The sequence below is a fragment of the Sorex araneus genome, chromosome 1 (genome assembly GCF_027595985.1).
Source record: "Sorex araneus isolate mSorAra2 chromosome 1, mSorAra2.pri, whole genome shotgun sequence".
NCBI classification, from domain to species: Eukaryota; Metazoa; Chordata; class Mammalia; order Eulipotyphla; family Soricidae; genus Sorex; species Sorex araneus.
Window position 1 is genome coordinate 279,838,311 of NC_073302.1, and position 13,013 is coordinate 279,851,323.

The window sequence follows — 13,013 nt, forward strand, 5'->3', positions numbered from 1 at the left end:
TTCTTATCTGCATGTATACAATAACTCAAGTTAAAAATTTTAGAAAAAGATATTTTCAGTAAGTCAAGTAATGATTTCAAGCATACTAATAGAAAATTAAGGTAGTCTAAACAGTTAAGACATTAATTCTTTTATTATTCAAATATTATCATCATGATCATCATGATCATCACCATCATCATCACATTGATCATCGATTTTTCTCGAGCTGTTTCAGTAATGTCTCCATTTGTCCTAGCCCTAAGATTTTAGAAGCCTCTCTTTACTCGTCCTTCCCAACGGTGCTGCATTAGAGGCTCTTTCAGGGTCAGGGGAATGAGACCCATCACTGTTACTTGTTTTGGCATATGATTATGCAATGGGGAGCTTGCCAGGCTCTCCCATGCGGGCAGGAAACTCTTGATAGCTTGCCAGGTTTTCCAAGAGGGAGAACTAGGCTATAAGATGTCTGGGAGCTTGGTATTATAGTGTCTGGATGTTAGCTGTTGATTGGATTACACAGCACTGGGGGCAGTTTCTGGGTGTGACCACCTAGCTACTGGAAAATGGGGGATCTGGGCAGAAGAGGCCCAGTTCCCATCGGAGCAGGCTTGGAGATCTCAGCCCCAGAATCCCACATACCTGGTTTGTCTACAAGTTCCTTCATGTGTGAGGCTCAATGGAACGTGTGGAGAGCAGCCTTGAGCATGGCTGTGGCACTGTTCCAGAGGTCTTCGGCTGCCGGGCTCGGGGCAGGGAGGGAAACTCAACCCACCCGCCTGCCCCCTCCAAGGGGCCCTGGTGAGGACAGCCAGGCCTAGGGGCAAGAGACTCTGCCTGCAAAGTATAGCACTGTAGCACTGTCATCCCATTAACTTACTCCTCGGGTGCCAGTAGCATCTCCATTTGTCCCAGCCCTGAGATTTTAGCATCGTAAACTTGATGCCCTCTCTCCGTGGTGGATGCAGCACCCCAGCTGGATGTCCTTGGGCATGAGGGTGACGCGGTTGGTGTGGATTGTGCAGAGGTTGGTGTCCTCGAAGAACCCCACCGAGTAGGCCTTACACACCTCCTGCAGTGCCACGACGGCTGAGCTCTGGAAGCTCAGTTCAGTCTTCAAGTCCTGTGCGATCTCATTCACCAGCTGCTGGATTGGTAGTTTGTCTAGGATAAGCAGCTCGGTGGACTTCTGGTAGCGGCAGATCTTGTACAGCGCCACGGTGTAGGGCTGGTAGCACTGTGGCTTCTTCACGCCACTGGTGGCTGGTGCGCTCTTACGGGGCCGCCTTGGTGGCCAGCTGCTTGCCGGCTGCCTTCCTGCCAGTAGACTTGGCACTCTGTGTTTAGTACGAGCCCTTTTGTTCCTCCCAACTCAGCTGGAGACTCCTTGAGGGTTAGGGAAATGAGACCTATTTTTGTTACTGTTGTTGGCATACTTAGTATGTCACAGGTAGCTTGCCAGGCTCTGCCGTGCAGGCGGGATACCCTCGGGAGCTTGCTGGGCAAGTACAAAATAATAAAAATCATTATTATTAATTATTGTTAATACTTCCTGTATCAGTAGAGTGGCGATACATAATTGCAAAATACCTACATTTTATTATAAAGGATTTAAAATAATTACTTAACAAATATCCTATAACTATATTGTTGAAAATTTTATGAATTCAATGCATTTTCCATGTTGGGACCGGAGCGATAGCACAGCAGGTAGGGCGTTTGCCTTGCACGCGGCCGACCCGGGTTAGATCCCCGGCATCCCATATTGTCCCCCAATTACTGCCAGGAGTAATTTCTGAGTGTAAAGCCAGGAGTAACCCCTGAGCATCGCTAGGTTGTGACCCCCCCCCCAAAAAAAACAATGCATTTTCCATGTTGACATTATAGTTGTCATTTTGAACTATACATTTTACTCTTATTGATAGTATTCTTAATGTATGTACTCAAAGCTGCTTCTGACCTATTTCCAGAGCTCATATGGATAATATAATTAGGTTAGTATTAAATATGGATATAAAATAAGTTTGGAAGTTGTTGCTGACCTATTACAGACTGAAAATTTCTGAACTATGATAATCCTCATAAATTTCAATAATATGCATAATTTGTAAATGAGTTTTAGGCTTATTGAAATTATTACCCATCTAGTAAAGATAGTTTGAAACTAAAGTTATGCAATATTTTTATAGCACTATAAACAATTTCATAGCTCTTTTATATATAATACAAATTGCTTAATGTGATCTTTAAATTATAATTATACTAATATTCAGATATGACATCAAAAATATGGATAGAGAATTTACTTACTTTTCTCTACATGAAGATTAATTTAAAATAGATTAAGGGATGGGGGAGTGTTGGAGTGACTGTTCAGTGGGACTTGGTTTGTATGTGACAAACATGTGCCCAGTCCCCTGAATACCATATGACCCTTTTAGGCTGCCAGGAGTTGACTGTTGGGACTAAGTCCTGAGCACAGTCAGGTGTGCTCCAAAGAAGCAAAAAATAAAATTAAATAAGAATAAAATATATTAATTATCTCAATATCAGGCCTGAATCCATTAACTTTGTGGAGTAAAACATAGACTTTTCCATGACTCTGATTTCTGAGAAGTCTTCAATGTGATGGTACTATGCCAAATTTAGAGGATTCAGTACAGTCAAAGAAATGATTGATGCTGGGATTAAAAGAAATCCTGTTTAATGGGAAATAATATAGCAAAGTGTTATCTGTTAAGGTATTTAAAGTATTCATAAACTCAATAATAAAAAAAAACATGCAATCCCAACAGAAAATGGGAAGAAAAGCATGGAAAAGATTTCCCAGAAGTCATAAAGTTAGCTAGCTGACAAATGAAAAAAAAAATCATCATATCACTGATTATCGGGGAAAATGCAGAAAAATAAAAAGACAACGAAACGTAATCTCATACCATGAGAAGAGTAACATGAAACAACAACAACAAAAAAAGAAAACAGGACCCTCTGCGCCTAAATACTTTGATTGCAGAGAACTAACACATTTTGGCATCCAACACAGCTCCTTACAGCAATGCACTGGGACTGAGAGCTGGGCTACAACTCCGCGCTGCCCGGGGATGGATCTTTCCTCTCCACCCTGTCTTTCTGCATGGAAAATGGTGGCAGCAGCAACATCCACATGGCAGGAGCCACCTTCTAAGACTCCTAACCCAGAGGTATACGGTTTTTACACTTGGGGCTCCTAGGGAATCATGGGAAGTGGGTGTAACCAGCACGCCCTCAGCCCAGATAAATCCGGAGCTGCTGAGAGCGAAACGGACCCTCTGCGCCTAAAGACTTTGATTCCAGAGAACTAACACATTTTGGCATCCAGCGCAGCTTCTTACAGCAATGCACTGGGGCTGTGAGATGGGCTATGCAATTTCTGGCAAAATTTTCTCTGGACTTTATACAGAAATCCAAAACTTCGTGGCCGTGGACTTAAAATCTCTTATTTGTCAGCAATGTCAAATGGTTCCTTTTTAGCAGGTCTAACATGGGGTAGGGGGACTCCAAATAATAACAGTGATTTTTTTTTGTTGAAATATTAACGGTAGTCAAAGTAGCAGCCATTTCTCTGGACTGTGAGCTAAGCAACAGCCCCACACCGGCCGAGAAGAGGAAATATCCCTCTTTCCCAGTTGTTTTCCATTTTCAGGGAGAAACGTGGCGTGGTGTCCACCATACTATGAGGCACGGGAACTGGGATCAGGGGGGGGGGAAAGGAAAAGGAAAAAGGGAAAAGAAAAGAATTATGTACTTGGAGCAGTGGGGCTACATATCTCTTCATTCTCAGCAATGGAAAACTAATTATCAAATGCTTCCTTGGTAGTAGGGCTGTCTTTCTTGGGGGGAAACTCCAACAACAATAGTGAGTTTTGTGTTGAAATATGGAATGTAATCAAGGTAAAGAGAAAATGAAGTGAAATTCACCAGTTATATAGTTGGGGGGGGCGGGGGCGGGAAGTATACTGGGGTTTTTGGTGGTGGAATATGGTCACTGGTGAAGGAATGGGTGTTTGAATATTGTATAACTGAGACATAAGCCTGAGAACTTTGTAACTTTCCACATGGTGATTCAATAAAATAAATAAATAAATAAATAAAAATAAAAGGTGATCAGATTTCCCTGACCAAAAAATAAAATACAGTGTAGGTATGGATGCAGAGAAAAAGAAACCTTATTCACTGTTGGTAGGATTGTTATCTGATTCCTCATTTATGGAAAATGGTATAGTGACAACTCAGAAAATTAATTGAATTTCCATATGACTCAGCAATTCTGCCTCCTGAACATCTATTCCAAGAACAAAAAGATCACACTATGCTCATCAAAATATTATTCACAATAGTCAAGATCTGGAATCACTACCTGACAGCAAATGAGTAGGTAATGAAATTTTGGAGTATAGGCATTATGGAATAGTATACAGCTGTGAGTAAAGGGTAAATTATATAATTCACATCAACCCAGTGGGAACTGGAAGGTATTATACAAAATGAAGTGAATTTCAAAATATAATACAATATGGGATAATGCTGCTTGTTTGTGGAGTACAAAGGACCATAGTAAGTATGTAATTACACAAAAATAAAAAGAAAAGGGCAAAGGCGACACTGCACCCGGGAGGTTGAAGGTGATGATGAGGCACACGAAGGAAGTAACGGATGCAAGATGGTTGGTCTCAATCGCAGTTTATTCTATTCTCATCTCCATTCTCCACTGATTCTCCTCCTGCTTCTTCCTCCCCCATGCTACTTCATTCGCTCTCTGGATCTCGTTTTCGATCTAGCTTCTCCAGCTCTGGCCCTGGGATTCACCCTGGGATTCGACAGCACTCGCCCCCAGCACCCTCTCACAGCCACATTAAATCCCCCGCATCCGGCTCGCTCCGGATGCAGCGGACTGGGGTTTATATATAGGTGTGGTTACAATCAATAGGGGGTAAAGTTCTATCCCTTAGGGGATGCTTTCACTAGGAGAGAATCTCCCTCAGCAGGACATCTGCCCAAGAGAGGAATCCCATGGGTGTGTTTCTCTTCTCTTTGTTCAACTAACATATAAGTATTCATATTATGAATCATTTTGTATGGGCATAGCAAGAGACGCATTAAGCTTATAGAATTGCTCTCCCCGGGTCACCTCGATCTCAGACTACTGCGCTCAGGCCAGATTAGTCTTTCCTAGCCCTAGCAAGGCCCTAGTCTCGTCGTTGCTTTTGGATCATGACATGACATGCCCATGACCAAGCTCTTAACATATAGTTAAGCATTAGGCGCTTTGTCCAGGCCCATCTCGATGCCAGGGTAGCACATAACTCACTGCTTGCCCTGGGTCCGTCCCATCCCTCATCGGGACCCTGCTTTTGGGGGTGCTAGGAAGCAAGGGCAGCTGAGGCTTAAATCGAGAAAGCAGATGCCCAGGAGTAAATAATATTTGAAGCCAATTAAATCCCATGTTACCAAAGCATATTAATAAATGTCTTACTTTGTCCACACAAAAAGGATATTGTTTTAAAGTAAACTATTCAAAAGATGTAAGAGAGGAGAAAGACAATATTAACTTACAATACAATTACACTGTCCTAGCAATATCTGACCTTACAAATTAACAGAGTTTGATTAGAGGAAGAGCAGATAAACGGTCGAAGTGGTTACAGATAAACAAAGGAATGGGAATGACTCGGGAGCACTTTGATGGGCGTGACTGATATACTAAGCTCCTAGTGGCAAGGGGAGCAGGACATACCAATGTAGTCTAGAATTGTTTAGAGATTATTACTAGATAAACCCAAACTCTGTGGCAAGGGAGAAAGGACAAACCAATGATATCCAACAGTAAGGACTTAGATAGTACTTAATGAAAACAGACCCTGAAATTTGAGAACAGAGTAGTCAACTGATGCTGGGGAGGAAAAGGAAGCACTGGACACAAATAGAGAGGGTTTGTTTTATTTTTTGCTTCTTTTTTTTTGCATTTTGTGTCACACTCAGCAATGAACAACAGTTACTCCTGGCTCATGCACTCAGGAATTACTCCTGGCAGTGCTGGGGGGCGGGGGCCATATGGGATGCTGGGAAGTGAACCTGGGTCGACCACGTGCAAGGCCCTACCCACTGGACTATGGATCCAGCCCTAAGAGTTCTTAACACCTTTATATTTGGAGTGATGAAGGACCACTATGATATATAGTAAGAATATGAATACCAATGTAAATCACATTATCTCAATTATGAAAATAAAGGCATCTTAATCTCAGAATGCTGAGTAATATGAACAGAAATTTCACTCATTTATACTTTTCAGGTTGTTTTTATATAAATAAGCCCAGAAAAATCTATGTTATTATTATCTTACAATAGCCATGATGTGTGTATGTGTGTATTTAAGACAAATCAATTTGGTTTTCTTGAAAAAATTAAGAAGAACAACAAAATTATAATTTTGAGTTATGTTACACTATAGAGCATATAAACGGTAAATGTCAAAATGTTAACCAATAGTCTCTAGAGTTAGTGCACACAATGCCAGATTCCTTATACGAACTCCATAGTCTAATAATGGACAGTCTCTTAATGCAAATTTGTGAATCATAGTTCTAACATGTATAAATCGCTGAACATATGTTCATCTTGAAACATCTCCCAAGATTCACCATCATTAGTTTATGGAACTGTGAAATAAATTCTCTGACTCACTTCAAAGTCTTTGAGCATAAAACTAAAATCATCTATAGTAATGAGAACAAAATATGTTTAAAAATTAGTGATAGGGAAAAGAAGTTACCTACATCATCAAGATTAGGTACAGAAACATCTTATGGAATATCTGAATAAAGAAAAAACAAAGAAGAGGACTAGGAATTGGAGAGCACAGAAGAGAGAGTGTTCTTCCCCATGCAGTCAACTGGAATTCAATGAATGGCACCCACATGCTTCCTGGAGTGGCCAAGGAGTGATCAAACGAACAAACAAAACACATTTTGATCTTTTAAAGTCATTTGGTAAAAATGCATCATTAAAATATAAAAAGAGAAATGCAAAGAATGGAAGTGTGGATACTGAAAAGTGTGATATGAATCAAACAGGAAAAATTCAGAGCCTACATTTTTCCACTAATCAAGTCTATAGTTTTAAAAAATGAAAGAAAAAAGGAAAGACAAACAGGACTTCAGGAAATTACATTTAAGTTCCCCTTATTTTTTTTCATGCCTTCTTCCTAACTTCTTGCTGAAATAAAAGAATTTCAAATTTCCACAAGATATTCCTGGTATATGAGTTGCCTAGGCAATTGAGTTTCTTCGTTCTTTTTTTTTCTTTTATGTGAATGCCAATAAGAAAATTAGTGCTTTATTTTCATGTTTTTTATGATAGCAACCTCTTCACGTTTTAATCCAAAGATCATGGTTATGAATTAATAATTACTGAATGATTGCTTAATGAGAAAAAACATGATTTGATGTGGTGAAGAAGAAAAGAATTAGCTATATTTTTTAATGATAAGAATAACTAATGACTATGGATCTTGAGTGCGGCATAATTGTCAAGGAAAAACAAAATTAGGAACAAGAACCAAAGAGTGCATATTGTATAAAATTAGATATTAATATAGATAACCTATAAATATATGTTGCATAGTAAAATGTATTAATTATGAGGCCATTTTATGAATATTTTTCTTACAAAAGAAGGATCAATTGTAAGGTTTTGATAGAAGGTCCTCTGAAACTTTTAATGCAAAAGAAATAACACTTTACAGTATGAATTTAAGTGTCAATACTTTTTACTAACTGCCCATGAGTATACTTCATAAGCAAAGTAAAAAGATATTGGAAATAAAGAACAAAGTACAGATAAACAAGCAATTTACTAGTTAGAAATTGGATTCAGTTTGTGCATTTAAGCATACATCTAATAAGATCTAGTTGGGAAAATGACATCTCTGAAATCAATTACAAATGAGTAAACTAGAATTTTCTTCTCATATAATTTGCGATTGTTAATTTCACATCCAACCTTGACTGATACATGCTATTAAGTTTTTGGTCAAAAAACACTTTAAAAGTTTCTCTAAAGGTAGCTTCTCTATGTGATTAATGTTTAAATCAATGGACGTTGAGTACACATATTACTCTCTATAAGATATGTGGACCTCATTAAATCAGTTGAAAGCCTTAAGTGAAAAGAATGGGCTCTCCAAATAAAAGAGGATGTGTGTCTCCACGATGGCTCAACACCGTGAATGCAGTGATAACTCCTCTGGATATCCAGACACTCAGCCTGTTATGCAGATTTTGCGCCTGATAACTATTTCAGTTAAGTAATCTTATACTGCTACAGTGATAGCAGAGCAGGTAGGGTGTTTGCCTTTCACGAGGCTGACCTGGGTTCAATTCCTTTGCCCCTCTCAGAGAGCCTGGCAAGCTACCAAGAGTATCTTGCCAGCACGGCAGAGCCTGTCAAGCTCTCCGTGACGTATTCGATATGCCAGAAACAGTAACAATAAGTCTCACAATGGAGATGTTACTGGTGCCTGCTCGAGCAAATCGATGAACAACAGGATGACAGTGACAGTGATTTTATACTGTAGAATAAACTCCTTTTTCTAAACACACACAGACACAGACAGACACACATACATATACACATATATATGCACACACCGTCTTATTCATGTTTGTAGAAAGCCCTATCAAATATGCCAAGGCTACTCATTTAATATATTATATATAAGAAAATGTTTATAAATAGTGATGTATATATTTAAGAATTTTTAAAAATATTCTGATTCCAAGGATTAAGAAATAATGTTTTAGTAATATTCACAATGAAATGCAATCATTCACATATAAAATGATGTATACAATTATACTTTTTTACTGAAGAATTTTCAAGTCAATATTTTCATACAAAAAAACACAATCCTTATTAATGGAAAAAAATACATAATAGCATTACATTTTAACTATAGAATAAAAAATAAGGAAAGCAACTCACAAACATAATCACCTAAACATGAATATACAAATATTATTATAATTAAAGATGACACCCTGCCTCATATTTTTTTGTCTATGAATGTAAATTATGTCAAGTAAATTTTTTTAATCTACTTCATGTGTCCCTCATTGTGAAAAACTTAATTATAAAAGGATAGAAATAGATTCGAAGCCGTTTATCTTTTATTTCTGTTCTGTGTGTGTGTGAGGGGCCTCCCAAACAATTCTCAGAAAAAATTGGAGGACACTTCAAAGGTTTGGCCAGGGATTTAGGCATAATCATTGCATTCTAGGTATAGAAATGATGCTTCTCCCAGGTTCATGCTGCCTTAGGGGCTGCTCAGGCTGGTAGTGCTTGGAGTATTCTCTGATGCTGGACACCCACCTGGGCCTAGGGCGTGAAAGCACGTGCTTTAGCCTTCCAGCTCTCTCACCACCCCGTAGTTTAATGAGACACGGCTGCATATACGTGAGTTCTGCTATCATTTTGTGACCAACTAAATATTTATTTGGGGGACATTTTCAGCAACGCTCAGGGTTTGCGCCCTGCTGTTGCTTCAGGAATCTCTACGTGCAAGGCATGTACCTTCAAACCTGCACTATGTCTCTAGCCAATATTATTATCAAAGAGATTATTTTTATATTAAACCTTGAGATGAGCTAAAGACAGGAAGCTCTCGGAGTCAGCAAGGCGGAAAGCTGACTGCAGTGTTCTGGTGAGCTTTCGACTGGAAGTAACGCCTTAGCACATTTTCACCAGACGCCAAGGTCAACTTGTAGTTCTGGTCCCTTCTCTGGGGAGATGAGCTAACTCTTCAGGAAGTATGCTAGTTAAAATAAAATTGATTAACTTGTTCATTGTATCTGGGTACCAGGGCCATAATAATGATAATGCCTATGATTCTGATGTAAGCAGTTACTAAGGAAAAATCCTCCACCACTCTTCTTGCACATGGTGTGGGAGAGAAAATATTGCTGATGCACCTCATCCGTGTCAACTCTTAAAAACATATTTGACAAATTAGGACTTTCTGAAACACTTAACTTGGGAGAAAGCAACTCTGCGAATGGATCCGTCATCACAGCAAGTTACAGAACTCGGTCCTGAAGATAGAAAGAAACGCAGTCATATCCACCTGTCCAAAATAGGAATTCTGATGTCTGGCACCAACATTAAAAATTGAAGAAAATATTCTGCTCCGATATACATTGACTTTTGTTCTACATAGATCTGTCTGAAGATGAAATTTAATTTTCTTCTAAGATTAGTGTTTCATTTCCCTAAGTGTTCATGACAGGGTAGATTATTTTAAAGTGCTCGCTCAGCACTCGTACTTATCAACACTTTGATACAGTGATGCAATTGCAAGAGACTCACCTCAATGCTTTAGTGATAGTGTTGTCGTTCAGAAGTTCAATCTGATTGTTGGGTATGTTGGCGCCACTTCAGGGATGGATGGGGACACTAGGGACAGAAGAGAGATGAACAATTCTCTATCACAGAAATAATCGTGCTTCATTTAATAAGTTTTTTTTTAACTGTCATCTGTTCTAGATGATTGAGAAGGCAGGATAAAAAGATACTGTGTGTATGTGTGTGTGTGTGTGTGTGTGTTTGTGTGTGTGTATGTGCTTGCATGAGTGCTCATTTGATCTAGACAAAAGTTGGTGAATCTGATAGCTTGAGAATGAGCACATAAAATGCAAGTAATTCAGGGCTGGAGACAAACAGCAGGTAAGGTGCTTGCCTTCTGTGGGGCCAACAAGGGTTGGATTCTGGTACCCCATAGGGGCCCTGAGAACTTCTAAGAATGATCCCTGAGTGCAAAGCCAGGAGCAAGTCTTGAGCACTGCTGAGTACGGCTCAATGCTGCTCTGCCCCCACTCCGAAATGAACTGCAACTAATTCTGCAGCACAATTGTTCTGTGTGCCCACTCTTGTATTTGCTGTGATGTTATTTTTGACACTCAGATGTGTTAGCCAGCTTGCAATTTATGTATTAGTTATTTTTATCTTGCTGAAGAAAATAATTTTCAAGTAACTAAAAAATAGTATGTTTTATTACAGATATTATTGCAAGTACAACACTGATGTTTTAAAATTTCCAGTTGTCTACATTTCTCTATGTTGAAGGAAGAAGTTTTCTAAGGTCCTATGACGTGTGATAGGTTCTATTAATTTGGACTTATATTTATTTATTTAATTTTTATTTTTATTATTGAATCACTGTGATTTAGACCCTTACAAAGGTGTTCATGATTAGTTTTCACTCATCCTCCCACCAATGTATATTAATTAAACACTCATCCTCCCACCAATGTATATTAATTAAAATTAATTAAAATGAGCATATTTAGTTTGGGGTAGCACTGTCTGTAGCACTGTCGTCCCATTGTTCATCAATTTGCTCGAGAGGGTACCAGTAATGTCTCTATTGTGAGACTTGTTGTTACTGTTTTTGTTATATTGAATACGCCAAGGGTAGCTTGCCATGCGGGCAGGATACTCTCGGTAGCTTGCAGGGCTTTCTGAGAGGGACAGAGAAATCGAACCTGGGTCCGCCTTGTGCAAGGCAAACACCCTACTTGCTATGCTATTGCTCCAGTCCTAGTTTGGAATAAGAGTTTAAAAAAGAAAAAATATGAAAACCTATGCTTAAAACTCACTTTAAATATTTTTTTATATTTCTTAAAATTTGGTTTAAGAAAATTAAAATAATGTTTAGCACTAAGTTTCTTGTATTTTGAATATGTCTATTCATTTAAATTGTCACTTGAGTCTTAAATAACTTAAAATATAAATGAGTTTTAATTTGATAAATATAATTTAAAGAAAACGAAGATAACAAAAAATAGTTAAATATATAAATGATTTAGTTAAAAATAAGAATTTAACAAAATTTAAATATACAATACCAAATATAAATAAGTATTGATAACTCATTTATATTTTTCAATTGCTAGTAAATATGTTTATTGTTATCTTTAAATACCTTAATATTTAAACAGTAACAATGTAATAGGCACACAATTGTATTATAAAGTCACAAAGAGCTTATGCTTAAAAAATATTGAAAATTTTTTGCATGTTCACATAAAATTGCTTGTACTTCCAATGAATTCTTTAGATTCTTGAATTTAATAGAAATTCCAGAAGAGGGAGATGTTTGCTCTCAAATGAAAAATATTCCTTCAGTGGGAATGAACTGAATTTTCTATAACCGCTAAAATGAGCTTTATATATCTACTTTAATATATTGGGAGTTGCATATGATAAATCCCTGCTCTTGTTAAAATTTGAGCTTGCTCTATGATGAACTAGAGATACTATTATGGTATATTTTTTATAATTACTTTTTAAAATTAAGTTTCTAAAAATGTCTATTTTAAAATGTGTAAAATATAATTTTATGTCATTTTTAATAAATGTTAATATTTGAAATGTGAAGAATTACACATCAAGAGCTATGCTTTTTTTTTTTTCTTTTTGGATCACACCCAGCGATGCACAGGGGTTAACTCCTGGTGCTGTACTCAGGAATAACTGAGTGATTGGGTTATTCCTGAGGAAAAACATAGGGGACTATGTGGGATGCTGGGAATCGAACTCAGGTTGGCTGTATGCAAGGCAAACGCCCTACCCATTGTGTTATTGCTCCAGCCTCTGTACATTTTTATTACATGTAAATACTTGCTTTGTAAAAATTATTTAAAAAAAGATCATGAAATGATATATGATTTATTGACAGTCATATAATTGATCATGAATTGCTTCTCTTAAGCTGCTCGCTCATATATATAGTGTTTGTATATGTACATATATATTGTTTTGTTCACTTTTCTAAGTAGAAGATTTCCTTAGGAAAAAAAATCATCAAATATATTTTTTAAGTTTTTTTTTAATTTAAGTAACATAAGTGTTTTGTATTTGTATATGCCTGATGTGCTTCATTATCCAAATCATCATCCAAACATCCTTTAGGCTTTCTTCTGAATTATAATAATTCCTGA

General features: G+C 37.7%; 1 pseudogene; it reads right to left on the reverse strand.

Annotated features, from left to right (window-relative positions):
* Positions 1-904: 904 nt before the first annotated feature.
* LOC101548379 (histone H3.3C-like) overlaps positions 905-13,013 on the reverse strand; it is a 54,197-nt pseudogene continuing 42,088 nt past the window's right edge.